Source organism: Aythya ferina, assembly GCF_964211825.1.
Source record: "Aythya ferina genome assembly, chromosome: 7".
Lineage (NCBI taxonomy): Eukaryota > Metazoa > Chordata > Aves > Anseriformes > Anatidae > Aythya > Aythya ferina.
Genome location: NC_140302.1, coordinates 16,364,067 through 16,381,171, shown reverse-complemented (window position 1 = coordinate 16,381,171; position 17,105 = coordinate 16,364,067). Strand labels below are relative to the sequence as shown.

Here is a 17,105-nt window from a genome sequence, read left to right as displayed (position 1 = left end):
ATCTTATTTCTTTCTCAATTCTTTACACAGATTCTTTCCTGAAGGCCACATTTAAATCTCCCTCCCCCACCCAAGCCCACCACCTCTCAATTTGCAGTTTGTTCTCACTTGGGTTTTGTATCCGGGACAGGCTGTTGTGTGGTACCTTTTAAACCCCTATCTATACGGTCAGCTTTTTGTTAGAGGTGACTTGCAGAGTTGGTTTGAATTCTCCCAGTAGTCATCAGGTGTCAGCAAGTATGTTAAAAATGTTTTTTTTTTTTTTAAGCTATCATTTTTCTTCATTATTCCTATTTCAGTTTTGGACATCCACCTTGGAGGTTCTTTCGTAAGTCCTTATTTATCATTCATGACACTGCAATCCATATGGCATGTTAATACACGCCCCTGTCCACAGAACTTCAGCTTTTATCTATCAGCCATGTCGAAGCTATGTGAATACATTCTTGCTTCTGGAAAATACTTTCATCCTGGGAGAAAATGTGGTTTTCTCCTTTGTCTCCCAAGACTCGGGATCTTGTAAAAAAACAAACGGCAGCCTCAGAGGGAGCAGCCCTAGTCACTTCACTTCTGCAGCCACTTCCTGCTGCTCTCCAACGCATCTTCCTGAGAGCTCCTTCACCTCAGGCAGAGGGGGACATATCTACCTTTTGAAATGTACTTCAGGAGCATGGATGTAGTTTCCTTCTTCCCTCACGACTTTAACAAGAGAGATGAGGCTGTTCCATTCTCTCTCTCCCAGCCAAAGCCAACTGAACTGAGAGTGACACAGCAGCTGCAAGATGTTACTCCCCTACAAATATAAATACGCAAATAAATGCTGTGAAATGCATCCACACAAACAGATGAATTCAGTTCTTTTCACTTGCTTTTGAAGATAGATGGGAATTCCGAGAAGGCATTTGCATCCTTCTTTTAAAATCTATTCTACCCACATCTATTAAGATGAGGATATATGAGACAAAAAACTTTTAATGTTCCTTTCATAGAACAACCTCAGAGTACTTTGTTATTTTGCTTTGTTAAGGAAGCACGAAAAGAAAGACAGTATTTTTGCCACTTGTCACAAAGCAGCAGCATCTCCCCTGCAGTTGCTGTTCACTGAGTTTCACCTTGATCCTCTTCAAGGTTTGAAAGCATTATTGTTTATCTGTAGCTCAGGGAAGGGATTTTCTTTCTCTCTGAAGCTGGCTGTAACATACTTCAAAGACTTGCCGTCTACTAATATCATCCACTTGTCTTGCTGTGATCCAGACTCCACACCAATGGAAAAGGAGAGCTTTCCCAAATCCATTCTAGCAGTGTATTTCAGGCAAGGGGGAAAGATACTACCACAGTGTTACCAATAGTCAGAAATGTGCCAAAAAGCATTCCAAGAGCAAAGAGTCATACCGACCATATTTTTCTACTGCACTTTTTTCTACAATCATGAGAAAGGGAACGTAGATGTGTCTCACCAGCAAGAAACATGTTTTGGAAATGAAATCTCCAATGCATAGACTAAAGCTAACATCACAAGGCACCCTACAGAGAGGTACTGAAGTGCAGTGAGAAGCATGCCCACACAGAATCAAGGTCTCACCCAGCTTCCTAAGCAGAAGAATAAACAGTACAGTGCGGCCAACATTCAAAGGACTGCCCACCATGTGTGCCTGTCATGCAAGAATAAAAGCTGGAATACAGCAATAGCTTCAGGCTGGCTGAGAACGAAGCCGACTTTGGTTGTGATCGAGTTTGGTGGTCTGCACACAGTCACAAGAGCTGCCATCTCGCCTGGCTGCCATCTCACAGAGCAGCGAGGCAGCAGTGAGCCGCGCTGCTGCGACTGGCTGGCAACACCACGCCACGGCAGCCCACAGTGCACCTGCTCGGGGAACAAACACAGCTTCAGTGGCCACAACTGGGAACCCAGAACCAAATGCACTGCTTTTCCATGCAGGTGTCCACTCTAAAAACCATGGCTACCAAGAAAATTAACAAGAGAAGTTACTACACCCTAACAGTGCTATGATTTAGTGGTGGAACATTTCACTGCAGCTATTCACTGAAGTACCACATTAAAAGAGCAAGATGAGTGTGTATTTAAAAAGTAAATTAATTAGAACTTAGCAAATATGATAGATTTGGAGTTGAGTATCCATCTACCCTACTAGCACAGCAGAAACTGAGACAGAAGTTAGTGTCCAAGAGGAGATGTTTTGAAAGATGCTTTAACACAATGGACAGATGCCCCAGCCTCATTCACTTTACATGTGAAAACACTGGGGATCAAACACTCTGCTGTTCCTGCTCACAACCTTGAGGAAAAGCTCAGTCAGTCAGATACTCCATATCCACAAGTACTCACAGAGAGGGATACTGCGCAATAAATTAACACAAGAGCAAAAAAAAAACAAAACAGCAAAAAGATGGAAGAGCTGAGGGACTGGCAGGGCAGCCAGGCCTGACACCCACAAGTCAATGTCAACTATTATGCTTTTCTGGTCCTCGGTGCCCTTTTATTTCATATAAACCAGAACCCTTCAGCCCCAGAATAATGACACATTTATCAACTTGACAGGGCAAAAGATTCATGTCCAGGAATCTCCACCCAGGTCTGCAGATACCCCGCTGAATGCCATGGATAAAAATAAAAGGCAATGCCTCTGGCTTCTGCACCTCTAAAGACAATTTCTAATCAATGTGGCAAAATAACGAGTTCGCTCTTATGAGCAACATGAAATAAAACTCAGATTTTACGTGGCTGAAATGAAGATGGGAGAAAGAACAAGCAAGAAAGACAGATATTTAATTATAAAGATGCAGAAAATGAAACAATCAAAACAACTCCACGTGCATCTTTCAAAGCATACATTAAAAGGGCTTCTAGGAATAAAACAGACTAAAAAAACAAACATGGTGAGAAAGCACACAGAAATCTTCCAACAAGTTCAGAGCTCAAACAATTCTGAGGACAGCATTCTGGAAATCCAAAGCATCTTGATTTAAATTGACAACCATAGCTCAAATATCTCTGAGCTATTCTCAATAAAAGTCATTCCAAGGTAGGAATGAACACGGCCGGAGAGAACACGAAGCGAGTTGACCTGGTTGCATAACGCGGTGTCATCAGCCAAAGAGCACACGGTACCGCTGAATTTCCAGTCATGTCCCACTTCAGCCACACAACCCCAAAAGGAAAGGGGTCCTCACCAATCTTCTTATTTTCCTAACTCAGCATCTCAGCAGCTTAACTATCTATAAATACACTTCTCTCAAGGAGAAACCGACTTCATTTAATTTTGTATCATTCTGCAAATACAAGGGCAGTATTTAGACCAGATGGCACAATTTACTTCAGCCTTTCTGCTACAACTAACTAATCCAGGATTTCTAAACTACTTTCTAGTTTTACACACAGTAATTCTGGCTGGCAAAAAACAAAGAAACTTCCCCTTCATTGGGCGAAGGGAAAAGCAGAATCAAACACTTTCTAACATGCCAGCTGTGCAAAATGTTGCATATAAATACAAAGAAGAACTATAAATTACATTATTATTTTTTTTACTCACCCCCACTCCAAAGATATCAAAATAATGCAAAAAACAGATGAGGTACCGTGCAGATGTGACCTAAGAGGCCTCAGGCACTGACAAATGAGTAACTTCTGTAACTTTCAAGGCAACCCAAGTTCCCAGCTGCCTGCTTCTCTTCCCCAGTGTAATAAGATATAACACGAATTCAGTTTACAGTATGATGCCATATTTTGGCTGGAAGGCATATGAGCTCTGAATTTAACAATGTGTTAAATTGGAGTGTAGCACCTGTGTCTTACTACCAGCCTGCTTGATTTCCCCAGGGCCAGAGATGTGCCTGCCACCTGGAGATGGGCAGTTTTGCCTGACTTGCTCTTCCCGGGCAGAGCAATGTGGGCTCCAAGTCCCAAGCCTGCCTGCAGCCCTTAGGCACCTAAATAGTGGTGGGGAAGGAAAGGGCACTTTGAATGCTATCAGACGCTTCTGTGAAAAGGGATCGTCCCTGAAAGAAAATAGCTGCCTCTGTTTACAAGCATCTCTCTCATTATCCCCTCCCACTTGCCCAAGCCGATACAAGAAATGTGGGCATACATCAGACAACTGCTTCAAATGACCACACTGTAGACAGAAGCAGCAAGACCTGCTACAAACAGACATGTCAGGGGATGCTGGTCTCTCCTACCGAATGCTTTAAAACAAGCCTCTCGGCCACAGCAAGGGTTCTCATCAAATGCTTGCATTCTCTCACAAGGTATCTTGCTGGCAAACATGGGTAGTACAATGCATAATGAAAAGGATCAAGCCTTGCTGCCCAAAAAATAAAATCAGACAGCTGATTTTAGCAAGGGTTAAAAAAAGAAAAAAAAAAAAAAAAAAGGTTGCAGCTCTCACTAATGGCTTTGTAAGTGCCTGATTGCTAATGCTAAAAGCTTCCTACATTTAGGTTGTGAATTTGGAAGGGAGAAATTAAAAAAGGTGTGTTACACGCTGTCTCACAGGCATGTCAACTTCTGCCTCTTCTCTGAGATAATTTGTACATTGCAGATTTTTGCATTTCAGAATTTCATCTTCATTTGGAGCAGCAATAAAGGGGATGTGTTGCTGAAAGCACTTCGTATTTCTAGGCTGACCTTCTGTTCACTGCTTCCCCACACAGACAAACGCCAAAATAACAGACTAGTTCTTCTGTCCTGCTGCCTTTTCTCTCTGACCTCCAGTAGTTATTCAACTACTCCCAAATATTCTGTGACTGCTTGGAAAAATCTACTTTATATTCCCACCCCCTCAAACCATTCCTCTGTAAAACAGTTAATCTTGAAAATACAGTGCTGTCACCTTCCTTGTGCAGGTTTCTGCCATTGCTGTCTCTATGGAAACAATCACAACATCAAATATGTCAGGAAGAATCATTTATAAAATATGAAAGCACCAAAGGTAAAGATTTTACATAAAAACCAATCAAGACAAAATTAGCTTGTTAGCAAGGAAACATTGGCTTTAAAGATTTTCAAGTTCATATGAAGTCCTAGGGTGAAGCTGCAGTCAGCTTTGGCCAGGAGAGAGGTGCCAGTGCAGCACCAAGCATAAAGTCACACAGCCAAAGGCTGCGAGTATCAGCTGGGACAGAGCACTGCAATCATCCCTTTTCCATCCATTTTAAACACACAAATGCAGACACTAAACAAAAGTAAGCCAGTGTGTCTCCAAAACATAACACCAGCATGAGAAACAGACATGCAAGGAATGGGATTTGTTTCCTCTGAGATTTAAAAATCATTAAGTAAGGCCCTTGTAGCTTGCTTTGCCTGTATCTCAACAGCAATTCAGTCATCTTCTCCTCTGTTCACCAACTTCATTCAAATCCACAACAGAAGCGAAGTTAAAGCCAATTATTCTTAGCTTCCCAACCAAACAAAGATTTAAAGCATTTCTTAGAGAAACATCGGCTACAGAGCCTGGCTGGACAGCTATTCTGCTGTGTTGTGGCTTCAGCAATGCAAAAGCAGAGTGCTTATTATTGCTGTAAGAATGGGTTCATCCAAGCCCTGTATGTGCAGAAGAAGCAGTTTTCCCCCACTCGCAAAGCTCGCCACATACTTCACTTTGACATGTTGACTCAATTATAGCACACGGGAGCCTCCAGGGAACAAACACAGCTTTTTGAGACAACTCCCTCCCCACCACACACACACATGCTCTCCGTGCTTTTTTAGAAGCTCATTTCAGTGAACGTTTTGCCTTTCATCATCCCATTATTCTCTCTTTCTCTCCCCTCTGTGCATTACTGCGATGTACCCCCCTCGCGTTGCTGCTTTTTCTCACCTGTACTGGCTTAGAAAGTAAGCTACCTCAAATTCAGCTACTGAAGTTAAAACACTGAAAGCAAAAGCAAGAGGGATTCGTTATGCCAGCCTAAGAAAACAGAGCAAGAAAACAGCTCAAACACAAATTAAGAGCCACAGAGCATGAGGAACATTAACATGGGGTAAATTGAAAAAAAAAAACAAAAAAACAAAAAAAAAAAAACACACACACAAAAACACAATAAACCAGAAAACATCATGGACCCTAAAGACTAAATGTACCGTTTTCTTAATAGTTCCATGGCAAATGGTAAGCACCAGGTGCCATCTCAGGTAGAGGATACAGGCTGCCAACTAGTCAGTGGTAGACGGGTGATCCTGAAGATTGCTCGCTGCCTTTAGGGCTTGGCTGAAGAACTTCTGCACACCCCCTACCGTGAGCACTATGGACACACACAGCAAACTGCTGCTCCCTTACATTCAGATACTCCCAAGTGGCTCAGTAAAAGAAATAGTCTACAGCATTCTCAACCTAAAAATGATTTTTTGACTGGATAATATTTTCCTGACTGTTAAAAACTTGTCAGATGACTTTCTTTTTGTCACAGAACTGGCCACTTGAGCAGCAGCTCAGGTACTGTAAGATGGAATTACTCCTTTTGTCATTTGAAACATATGCTTTTGATTTTCAATTTCCAAAACATGAGATTACACATTTTGGCTGAGATTTCCTCTATTAGACTGCAGCAGTCAGCTGGGATGAATCCAGAAGGGAACGGGAAGGAGAGAATGACTGAAGGAATTCTGCACCATCAGTATGGTCAGGAAGAACAAAAGTTATGAATTACAGGACTGAGAGGAAACACAGAACAGAGAACAAGGTAGACTGAATTAACCACAGTCTTCTGTGGGAGCTCCCCCTCCACCTAGAAGCATCTTCTAGAAACAGAATTTCAATGCATTGTTTCCCTGGTAGTTAATGATTGCATTAGTTCAAAATATCAGGAGACTTTATGGTAGTACAGAAGACAATAAGTTAGAGCAGGAGTTTATCTTGCTCAAATATTGGACAGTTTGAGAGTAAGCCACTCCCTTCTGGTTGAAAAGTTTCAAGAAATCCTAAATTAAAATATTCATGGACATAATCAGTATTTAGAAACTGACGGACACATTGTACTGTATGAGCTCTTATCCTCTTCCATCTAGTTCTTGTTTTCCCTTTTTTTTTTCTCTTTTCCTTTCCATCAGTCATGCATGCCCAGTCCCACTGATTGCTATCTGCACCTCAGAATTAAGAACAAGCATGGCCATGAATTCCCCAGATAAATCAGGGCATAACAAAAAGCACCGCCTGTCTGCAGTTCAGGTTTGCTTCTCTTCGGCTCTTCTGAGTAACTTTGTTCTTGTGTGGATGAAGAAATGTAAAAAAGGAGGTTTTAAACTACCTGTGCTGAAATATTCACTAATTCCAAAATATATCATTTCACCTTTGTCACATACTGTAGGAAGTTTCAAACTTTTAAACTTGGAATTGTATTTGTGTGTCACCGTGCTACTTGCTGTTTGTGTGGGTACCTCTGTCCCTCTTGCAGCCCCTTCATTGCCTTAAAAGAGATTGGAGAACTGCACTTTGAAGTGCAGGTAACAGGATGGTATCAACGCAGTATTTTCGGTATTATGACCTGTTGTGTACTTCGAGGGACTATAGCACAACTCTCAGACCAATTATAATAGGCTACTCTAATCAGTTTGATGTTAATTACAGCGTGACCTCTAGTAAAAACTGCTCTTAGGACTCTGAACAGTATCAAAGTCAGTGCCACAACATCGAGTTGAGAAAATCTAAGTGGTAAACACTACAAGCTTCTGCATTTACTGTATGACTACTGCTGGATCAATCATACCACTGAGATCAATAGGAGAGATCGTTAGCAAAACTCCTTCATGTACACAGAGGGAGCTTTCATTTGGGGGTTATTACCGAGCACTTGGAAAGGAAGCTTAAAGAACAGCAAATCCAGGTTAAATTATCTCTGAATAAGAAGCCCAGAGCATGATTTAAGATACCTTAGTTTACTACATATTGACTTCCTATCTTTAACATTTTAATTTCACCTTTCCCAATGCACCTGGGAAAAGAGGTCTTCAGCAGTCAATGCACTGAAGTTCTCCCACCCTCCACAAGCATTCAGAAAACAAAGTGCAAGGTAGAACGGCTGTTTCAAGTGAAAACATTGTCTTGTGATGGCAGATTTATCAAAAAATGAAAGCTGATTTACCAGACTCTGAGATGGGTACTTTGTATTGATGGAGAAAAGGACCCCAGAAGGATCATTATGTCACAATAAATGTCATCCCCTATAGCCCCGAGATTGGTTACTTTCAATCTCATTACTTGGATATAACTTTCAAAGATCCTCTTAACAGGAAAGATCTTAGAAAAAAATGAATACTAAAACTTATCCAATTTATGAAGGGAAGACCTAGTCAGCTGGGGCCAAGGTTATCTTATCAGCTTCCCACCTCAGCAGAAATACTTAGGGCAGGGAAAATGAAGTCCCTCGATAAAGTCCCCGAAACCTGATGCATCACGTACGTAAGCAGTCAGAAATGCTGCTATCTTAGTGTGACTAGAAGCATTGCCACAGTTAATCATCTAAAGCAATATTTGGACATGTACCCAAACACATCTGAAGTCCCTGCCTTGGCTGCACGAGTTGACCAGTGGGCACTAAAGGCTGAAGAAACCAGGCAGACTGGGGTAAGAGACTGATAGCACAGCACAGAGCAGTTTCACAAGCAATTATCATCACGGCAAACCAGTATTGGTGTGACTCAGTTGAAGACGACAAAAAATTTTGCAGGTCTTGCTTACAGAAGGGCATATGAAGGAAGCAAATATAGAACCAAAAAGAAGCAAGAGGTCATCGCTAGTCTTTGCAGTGATGTAGTGCTGTCTAATGGAAAAATGTACATACAGGCTGAAGCAGATACACATTTAATCTTCCCAGAATATTCTTCCTTCGCATATCCAGAAAATAAATTTGTGTCCGTTACCTCTTCCCTCTTTGATTATCTGATTAGCGAACTAAATGTCATCTTCTTACTCTGTCTTGGACTTTCACCCTAATAGATTAATGAAAATTGAAAAGCTGAAACATGGGGTAGAAAACACTCTATTTTCTATGCTTTTCACATGGCATTGCAAACTGAAAGATACTTTTCATACACATTCCCAAGGTTCACAGGTACAAATCACAGCCAAAAAGGAGGAAACAAGGCCCTGCACGCAGTATAACCAAGCCACAAATGTGGGCTAGTCAGATACTGACTCATTACCAGCAATAGTCTGAACTTGCTCCAAACGTTCTGATACTCTAAAACAGAGCACCAGCAAGGCAAATAAGCTTCAGAAGATTTATTTCTTTTGGCAAATGAGTGATTTTCAGTCACATAACAGCTTTCTTTAAAGAAAATAAACGAAATCCAAACCATCCTACTGATTCTTCACTGTTCAAGAGGCCACACTGAACACTGCCTACAACCGAATGCAGCTCGCCCAGAGCCCAGCAGGCTCCCTGGAGCAATCACACACTACCAGAACAGGCAAAATCAACATGTGAACCCAGGTCCCCATTCTTCATGGTATTCCCCAGATACTTCAGATATCCCTCCGTATTAACATGAAAGGTACAGATTACCCGCTTAGTAAAAATGAGCTGAACTGCTCAGTAAATAATACATTAATTCCGCAAATTAATTCCCTCAGTGCTATTTGTACCCCTTTTCTTTGACATAGCAAACTAAGTAGTTATCCTGCTGACAGAATACAACCTCTAAACCCAGATGAAGTTTGCCATCCATGTGGAGAAGAAATAGGACAACAATCACGTAACACGCCTTTATCACATTTTTAACACACCTCTGGAAACTGGGTATGTTCAGCAAAAAGCACAGTGTAGGAATTTAGACAGAACAAAATGAAACGCCTGAAAGCAAGATTGTTGGCAAGGAGCTACTCTCATCCAGATGAGGAAGGACTGCACTTCTCAGCAATTTTTCAGATGCTACACAAATTCAAAGCTTGTACTTTGAAGAATTTCTCCTGCCTTTCCTAGTTCACGGGAAATTCCATTTCTGCCAGCCAATTCAAGGGGAACTGAACAGCAAATTCCATTAACTTGAACTCTGAGAAGGCAACTCGGCTACTGTGAGTCACTGACAGCTGGGAACAATCCTACCAGCTTTGGAGACTCACCAAATTCAGTGCAATATCCACCCCCATGTACTCTAGTCCACAAAAGCCAGCAAATCGGAAAGGAATCGCAACGATGCTGCTACAGTCTACTTTAAAAAATCCCTCAACAGAAAGAGCCTGCTGCAGGCAGTTACTGATAATTCAGCCCTGTGTGCCTACAGCTCCTCAGAAAAGCACTTTATGTTCAAACTCCTCATTTCTAAAACAGAGCTCTGAACTTCTGGTTCAGAAAGCCTGAGCTTCTGGTTTGGGTGATGATCTGAAAAGGAGGCTGAGACAGCTTTCCTGCAGTACGTGCTCTTACAGCCACCTCCAAACCATCAGTTCTCTGGGTACACAAAACGAAGAGCAGCAGGTAATGCGTTAACGTACGGAGTCCAAAGATCCCTCTACACTTTCCACATGCATCAAAGGCAGCGTTCAAGCCTTCCTCCATCACAAATCAGAGCACAAAGAAACATATACTACAGAGCATCAGGGATGAACCATCAGCTCCTTTCAATGCCTAAAACTACACTGCTGAATCCAACATTTTTTTCCAAATGAAGAAATGTTCTATACCTCTGGCCTCATCAGGATTAAGGAAAGCCTGCACTATGCCTGTTCCTGAAAGGCCTCAAACTCTCATTTTATTTCCTGCCTGTCCTCACACTAAAAAATGCACCCCAGATCTGAAATGGGTTTCGCTAAATAGGCTGCTTGATGAACAGATCCCACTTTTGCATTGTATACTGCTCTCGTTAGCCATATGAACCTACTGCATCTCCACAGCTTAGCCAAGTACACAAATACCATGGAATGCATACAGTACATCATTCAAAAGGATGAAAGAAGTGACAAGAGGAAAACAGCACCTTGATTCAGATCACCAAAACTCTATCTTTATAAAAGAGCATTTGGAAACAAAGAAGATGGGTATATTTTTTTGTTTGTTTGTTGTTTTTTGTTTTCTGATTGAGTTTTTGTGTGTATTCCTTTCCTTTCCTTAGGAATCCATTCCTTTTTAGAGGACAACAAAAACAGAAGTATACTTAATAAGTGGCCTAACACTTTTCAACATATAAGCTTTGCTTGGTTTTAGGGCCTTGTATGCAACAGCAAGCTTTAGGGAAAAAACACGTAACCTCCAACTCAGTCATACCATTGAGTCTTGCGTGATTTAGCTGCTAAACATAAAAACACCAAAGATACTTAGCCTCAAAAGTACCACAGGAATTGCTGAAATAGACCTTGCTGGAAATGATTATTCTCAACAACCCCCCAGGTACAGAGAATTATTCCTTGTGAGTAGTTAATAAAATTACAACCTCATATCTACAACTTCTTCTAGGCCTCACATCTACCTCCTCACATCTACCTGCCATCTCCTGCTATTAAGTTCATGTCTTGCTTGCATGCAAATCCTTCTGCATGTGATATTCCTCATGATTGCTCTTCACCGCTTCCTGACAGCAGAAACATGCTGAGCACAACTGGCAACTGCAATCGATATCGTTGTGCCAAATGTCAGCCAGGGACAGCCTTCTGACACACAGAACTAGCGGTGAGTTTTATGCAGTGTACTACTTATTTTAGTGTCCTTCTGTTAAGAGACTCTGAGTCTCCTTAGTCAGGAGGGCTTCTCTGATAGCTGTTATAAAGGAATCACAGAACAACACTTTGCTCCACCTGGCATACTTATCTATGCACGAAAACAGGATGAGAATCTTCCCTTGCCTTTCAAGATTTCAAAGGTATGCCCTGAAACTTATTAGGCTTTTTTTTTTTTTTTGAAATGAGCAAAGTAAAAGAAAAAAGGGAAAAAAAAAAAAAAAAAGAATACCTTTTAGACTTTAAACATCTCTATTAAAAGCTTTACTACGGGAAATAATACCAGTAACAGACCAAATTTCAATCTACCTCAGTATGTTCAAGAACTAGAAATGCAAGTTTCAAGTCCGAGAGTCCAGCTTTCTAATGGAATATACAATATTTGCTTTTAATCTTGAACATTCTCAGATATTTTTCTTCATAAAGTCAAGATATTTACTTTATATACTTTATTGTATATAAAAAGCCTCTTTAGTCTACTAGTTGCAAGTTTCTAGAATGTTTTACCCATGACTCTCTTCAGACCCTAAAATATTAAGCTGATGACTCTAATGCAGGGCGCTTTTATGGGTACAAGTAGATAACACCCATGTTTTTAAATAAAGAGCATGAATGAAGAAAATTGTCTGCAGAAGACCAATACACACATAATACCTAACAGCATAAAGTTTTATGGATGCTCTTGAAGAATGAACTTCAAACATTATACATCCTCATTTCTTATGGTTAATGCAGTCATATGAAAAACAGACCAATACAGACTTTATGGCATCACATATTTACTTTCATCTACCCTTCCTTAAGGTACTAATACCGTTCTATATACACAGTTTTGTTTGTGTGTAGATATTAATCTATAAAATCTACAAACACTATTTCACAACCATAAAGCTCCGAGATGTTTTCAAAAGCTCCCTTCTGTGCTAATCCTCTGTTGTTTTAATCTATACACTGCCAATTGAAAACACTTGTAAAATGACATCCTCACCCCCACGCTGCACCTTCACATGTCTGGCACACTCAGTACTTCACTGACTCAAGGGATATATTTCTAGAAATTCCTGCTGAATTACTAACAGTTCCTTCTCTGTCTTGGCAGTGCAACAGCATTAAACTTATCCCCCATCTCACAAGTAGCCTTTTCTAGTTGATAAAAGCCTGTTTTCTTTTTCATTTTCTTTCAACTAATGCTTGGGTACCTCAGTCAGTTTCAGAAGACAACTGATGTGTTAGATGTCAGATCTGATGTAGAATTCATACAACTATGTATCAAATGGGTAGTCAAGCACCCCTCATAGCCATCCTTTTCCATATTGGTCACTCAGTAGGAATCATATTTGCATTACTGTTTATTTTCATGGTCTTTGAGATTTCTGTTGCTGTAAATGCTGATCTGTGAATTCAGAGGCCAGAGATGCTCGCCTTTCAGCTTCTCTGGTCTGTGGTGCTGCAGAATGCCACACAATTTACACTAAACCAGAATTTAACACTGCTTTGATGGCTGATGCTCAAAGCTTTATGAGCTGGTAGATTAGATTCTTTCCACTGCAAACCTAGATACACTTCAAGGTGACAGGTTTGGTGAGTTTAAATTTATCAGTTCCTAGGAACATAAATCTACATCAAAGAGGATGTAAGTTAAATACTCACCCTTTCAGCAGCACCTTTGTTCAGAAGCCAGCATACAGAGCAAAAGCCAACAATGCCTGGCTCACAATTGCACCCTCCAGCTGGGGAAAAAAAAAAAAAAGAGCAAAATGAGTCTGGATTGGAGATAGATGGAAAAGAAAGATCAAAGATTACTTTATATGAGTATAAAGATCATTGCACACGCATTGAACAAATCATCATATTTTGTTCTAAACTTGTATCATTCAATGAGACGGTTGTGCACATTATTGTGCCTCCTTAAAACCCAGCAAGTAGAAGTAACGACTGTATTTCTTAGTCACCGAAAGTGATCCCAAATTATGTAAAATGTAAAGTAGGAAGGGAAGGAATACGGTAAGAACCTCCTGGCTTGTTTAAGAGTTGACAGTTCACCAGTCAGAGTTACAACTTCCACACTGGTACACATCACGGCACTCAGAACCTGGCTTTAAATTTCACGTGAAGACTTTTCCTCATAATGGAAGAGATAAAACACCCCCTTAGATTAAGCCCTCTATATATTGGAGCTCAGACAGCAGCTTAAAACCTTGTACAGATCCATGTAGAGACCACGTACCGAAATGCAATGGAGCATCATAAATTAGCTTTGTCTTAGCTCTGTTTGAAAACTAAGGTTCCATTTCTACGCTTTATAAAGGAAAACCCCCCAAACTGGTACACTTCCCAAATTCTTTACATAATCTCCTCACATTAATTCCAGGGCTGCTTCCCAGCCAACAGGAGTCAGCCAGCATATGCCAAGCACAGCCACGTATTTCCTCTCACGAGCCAGCGACGTGGGCTGCTGCTTCATGGGGTGACTCCTCATCACCTCCATTTCAGCACACCAGAGCTGACCAGGCACCTGACAGCCCATCCAGAAAAGAAGCGACTGACACCGCACAAGGTTTTCAGTTTCATGGCCAATTTGGCACAAACCAAACCAGAAGTTTAGGGCAGCTCTCCATTCTCTCAGATGCAGTCAAACTGACTTTCTGGCTGCAATTTAATACACAGTTTGGTTCATTAAGGAAAAATTCTCTGCTGCTAAAAAGGTTTACTCCTGATCTTACCATCCCTTCCCTTGCAGGCTGGCTGAATGTTAACACAAATAGTAACTCACACTCTGGGAGCTCCATCCCCACCATTTACCGAGATGAAATCAGAAACAAAACAGTGCAACCAGACCTCCACATCTGAATATTAGTTAGCTCCTATTCATTTCCAACCGCAGCTTCTAGGCAGTGTGCAGCAACATAATGCTGTTCAAAGTCACTCACAAATCTTATTCACCTTTCTCCTCCCCTTTCATCTTTTTACATTGTTTGCACTAATGCTCCTTTTTTAAACATATTTTCTAAAGAAAGGCAGCATCGAGCATTGGTATGCAATAATGCAGATAGGAATCAGCAGGAAGCATTAGGGATGCAAAAATACAGAGTTAAGAAAGGCTGCCAACTTTCCTTAATACCTCAAAAGCAAACAGAAACTAAATGGGTGAAAGAGCCTTACTAAATTATCCAATCTATTTTCATCTGAAAGCTGACTCTTTGATGTTAGATTATTTTCTGAAATTTTCTACCAGTTCGTATAATATATGTTCTTCCACCCTTTCCTTTGAGGAGACTAGGCCATACTTTAATATATTTTATAATCTCATTCCCTTGTTCCTAGTTATATCCCTTCTTACCTTATTAAATTAATTAGTATTCACCTTTCAAGTACGTGCCTCTCAAATATTCGTAGACTGTTATCAGACAAACATGTGCCTCCCTACATTCGTAGACTGTTATCACTCCTTAAAACAGCACTTCTAGTTATCACATAGGCAAGGCAAGCACATTCGCCCATCAGTCCCTCAGTCTGCAGTCATTTGTCATTTTTCCCTCAGCTCTCTTCAATTGGTTTACATCTGTCTAGAAACAAGATTTTGGGGCCTGCAGTCTTGGCAAATTAACTCTCAAACTTGTTAAAGAAGGGAACTCCTCTTTAATTTGTATAACCCAAAATCATATTAATTTGATACTTGCTGTCACAATGCACCTGCAAACTGACTTATCTGCTGCACAGCCACCCACCCCAAAGCACACTAGTGTTTTTCTAGCTTCAGTCTCCCCCGAAACAGACTTCAGGTTAAGATTTTTGACTGTATTCTCTCCATTAGCTCCCTACAAATGGAAAATATCTGATTTTTATACTCCTTCCCTATTTTTAACATCTCTTGTGCTTGGTTGTTGCGTCCTTTCTTCACCTACATTTGATTCACTTCCAACTCAGCATCAGAAGTTAGGAAAAATAATTAGCCTGCAATAACATTCTAAAAAACATACATTTCTCAGTAAGTTACAGTAAGACAGGGTCTCCACGTGGCTAACCATGATTTTCAGTGCTGCTGGTAATGTGTTTACATTTCTGCGATTCCCTGTTGAGAATTTCCTACTCTCAGCTTAACTTATCTAATTTAATAAGACAAGACCAAACCAGACAATCCGACATATCTTAAGCTATGTATGATACACAGTTAAACCAACAGCACTGTCAAAACAAGGCGTTTATCTTCCTTCCCCTTCCTTTCCCACACATTAACCAGACGCACACTGCTTTTGTCCAGCCACCACTGCCCTGTGAAGCTATACGCTGTGATGACCAAGCCACTTTTCATTTTTAGACTCAATTCATTGTGAATCTGCCTGCTTCTAATGGCACTCACTATGCACACAACTGTGCAGGGGCTGGAGAAAAGTGGGACTGTGCATGAAGCCATGCCAATGAAAAATGCCCACTGTATATTGGCGTTGTATTTCCATTTGTCAGCAACACCTCGGTACAGGAACATAAAACTGAAAGACTGTAAATTGGGAAGCCTGCAAAAACCCCAGGGCTTTTCAAGAACAAAGGGAAGACGAATCACTTGGAGCACGTGAACACTGAAGATTTTAGCATGGATGCAGGGACAAGATGAATTGAACACAAGGTAGATCTGTTAAGGAGCTGAATTCTTTCAAGGATTAGGAAGAAAAAACCTGTGGAGCAAAGGAATACAAGAACACATTGTTTATTGGAACTTTCTCAAAAGATTTTGTGAAGTCCTTCACAAAGGGCTACTCAAGTCACTGTGCAGGCAAGGAGAACAAAGTACTGTCACAAGCGGGAAGCTGGCAAAAAGAAACAAAACAAGAATCACCGATGAGTTTTGAGCGTGGAAGAAGGGTATTTGGGGAGCTCTCAAACATTAGCATTGATTTTCTTGGTTTGTTATTAAATATTTGCAAGAGGAAGCAAACATAAAATTTCAACTGAATACAACTTTCAGTGAGGATGATTAAATGCACAGAAGATTCTAACACAGAGAGAGCCCTTGGGCACTTCGCACCCAGAGCAACGAAGAGCATGAGAAGGAAATAAGGAAAAAAAAAAAAAAAAAGAGAGGTCTTCTGATTATGAGCTTTATTAGTAAGCATATAAGAATTTATGTCACATCAGTCATTTGGTCAGTATGGCAAAAAAAAAAAAGTAAACAAGGCATTTAAAAAATATATTGACATTATTTATAGTAGCATTCTTTAACATATACTTTCTTAACATGCTTCCACCTTCAATGTGTTTCAGTCCACCGTGGCTGAAAATGTATTTAGCAGAGAGAGAAATCCTCAAGAAAATGATCAGGGCAAAGAATATGCTTAAAACCAAGGAACACTACAGAAACAATTTTGGTACCCTTAAAATCACACAGAACAGGCTTGGAAGGAAATTCTTTCTGGTAAGATCAGTGACAACTAAAGCATTCCT

The 17,105-nt window shown here is 40.6% G+C and overlaps 1 protein-coding gene across 4 annotated transcripts in view; it reads right to left on the bottom strand.

Moving 5' to 3' along the window:
• Positions 1 to 17,105, bottom strand: part of NDST2 (N-deacetylase and N-sulfotransferase 2) — a 130,509-nt gene that overhangs the window by 91,111 nt on the left and 22,293 nt on the right. For all 4 annotated transcript variants that reach the window (XM_084525774.1, XM_084525777.1, XM_084525776.1 and 1 more), the window contains exon 2: positions 13,317 to 13,396. The gene's annotated coding sequence lies outside the window, so the exon portion shown is untranslated. The remainder of the gene's footprint in view (positions 1 to 13,316; positions 13,397 to 17,105) is intronic.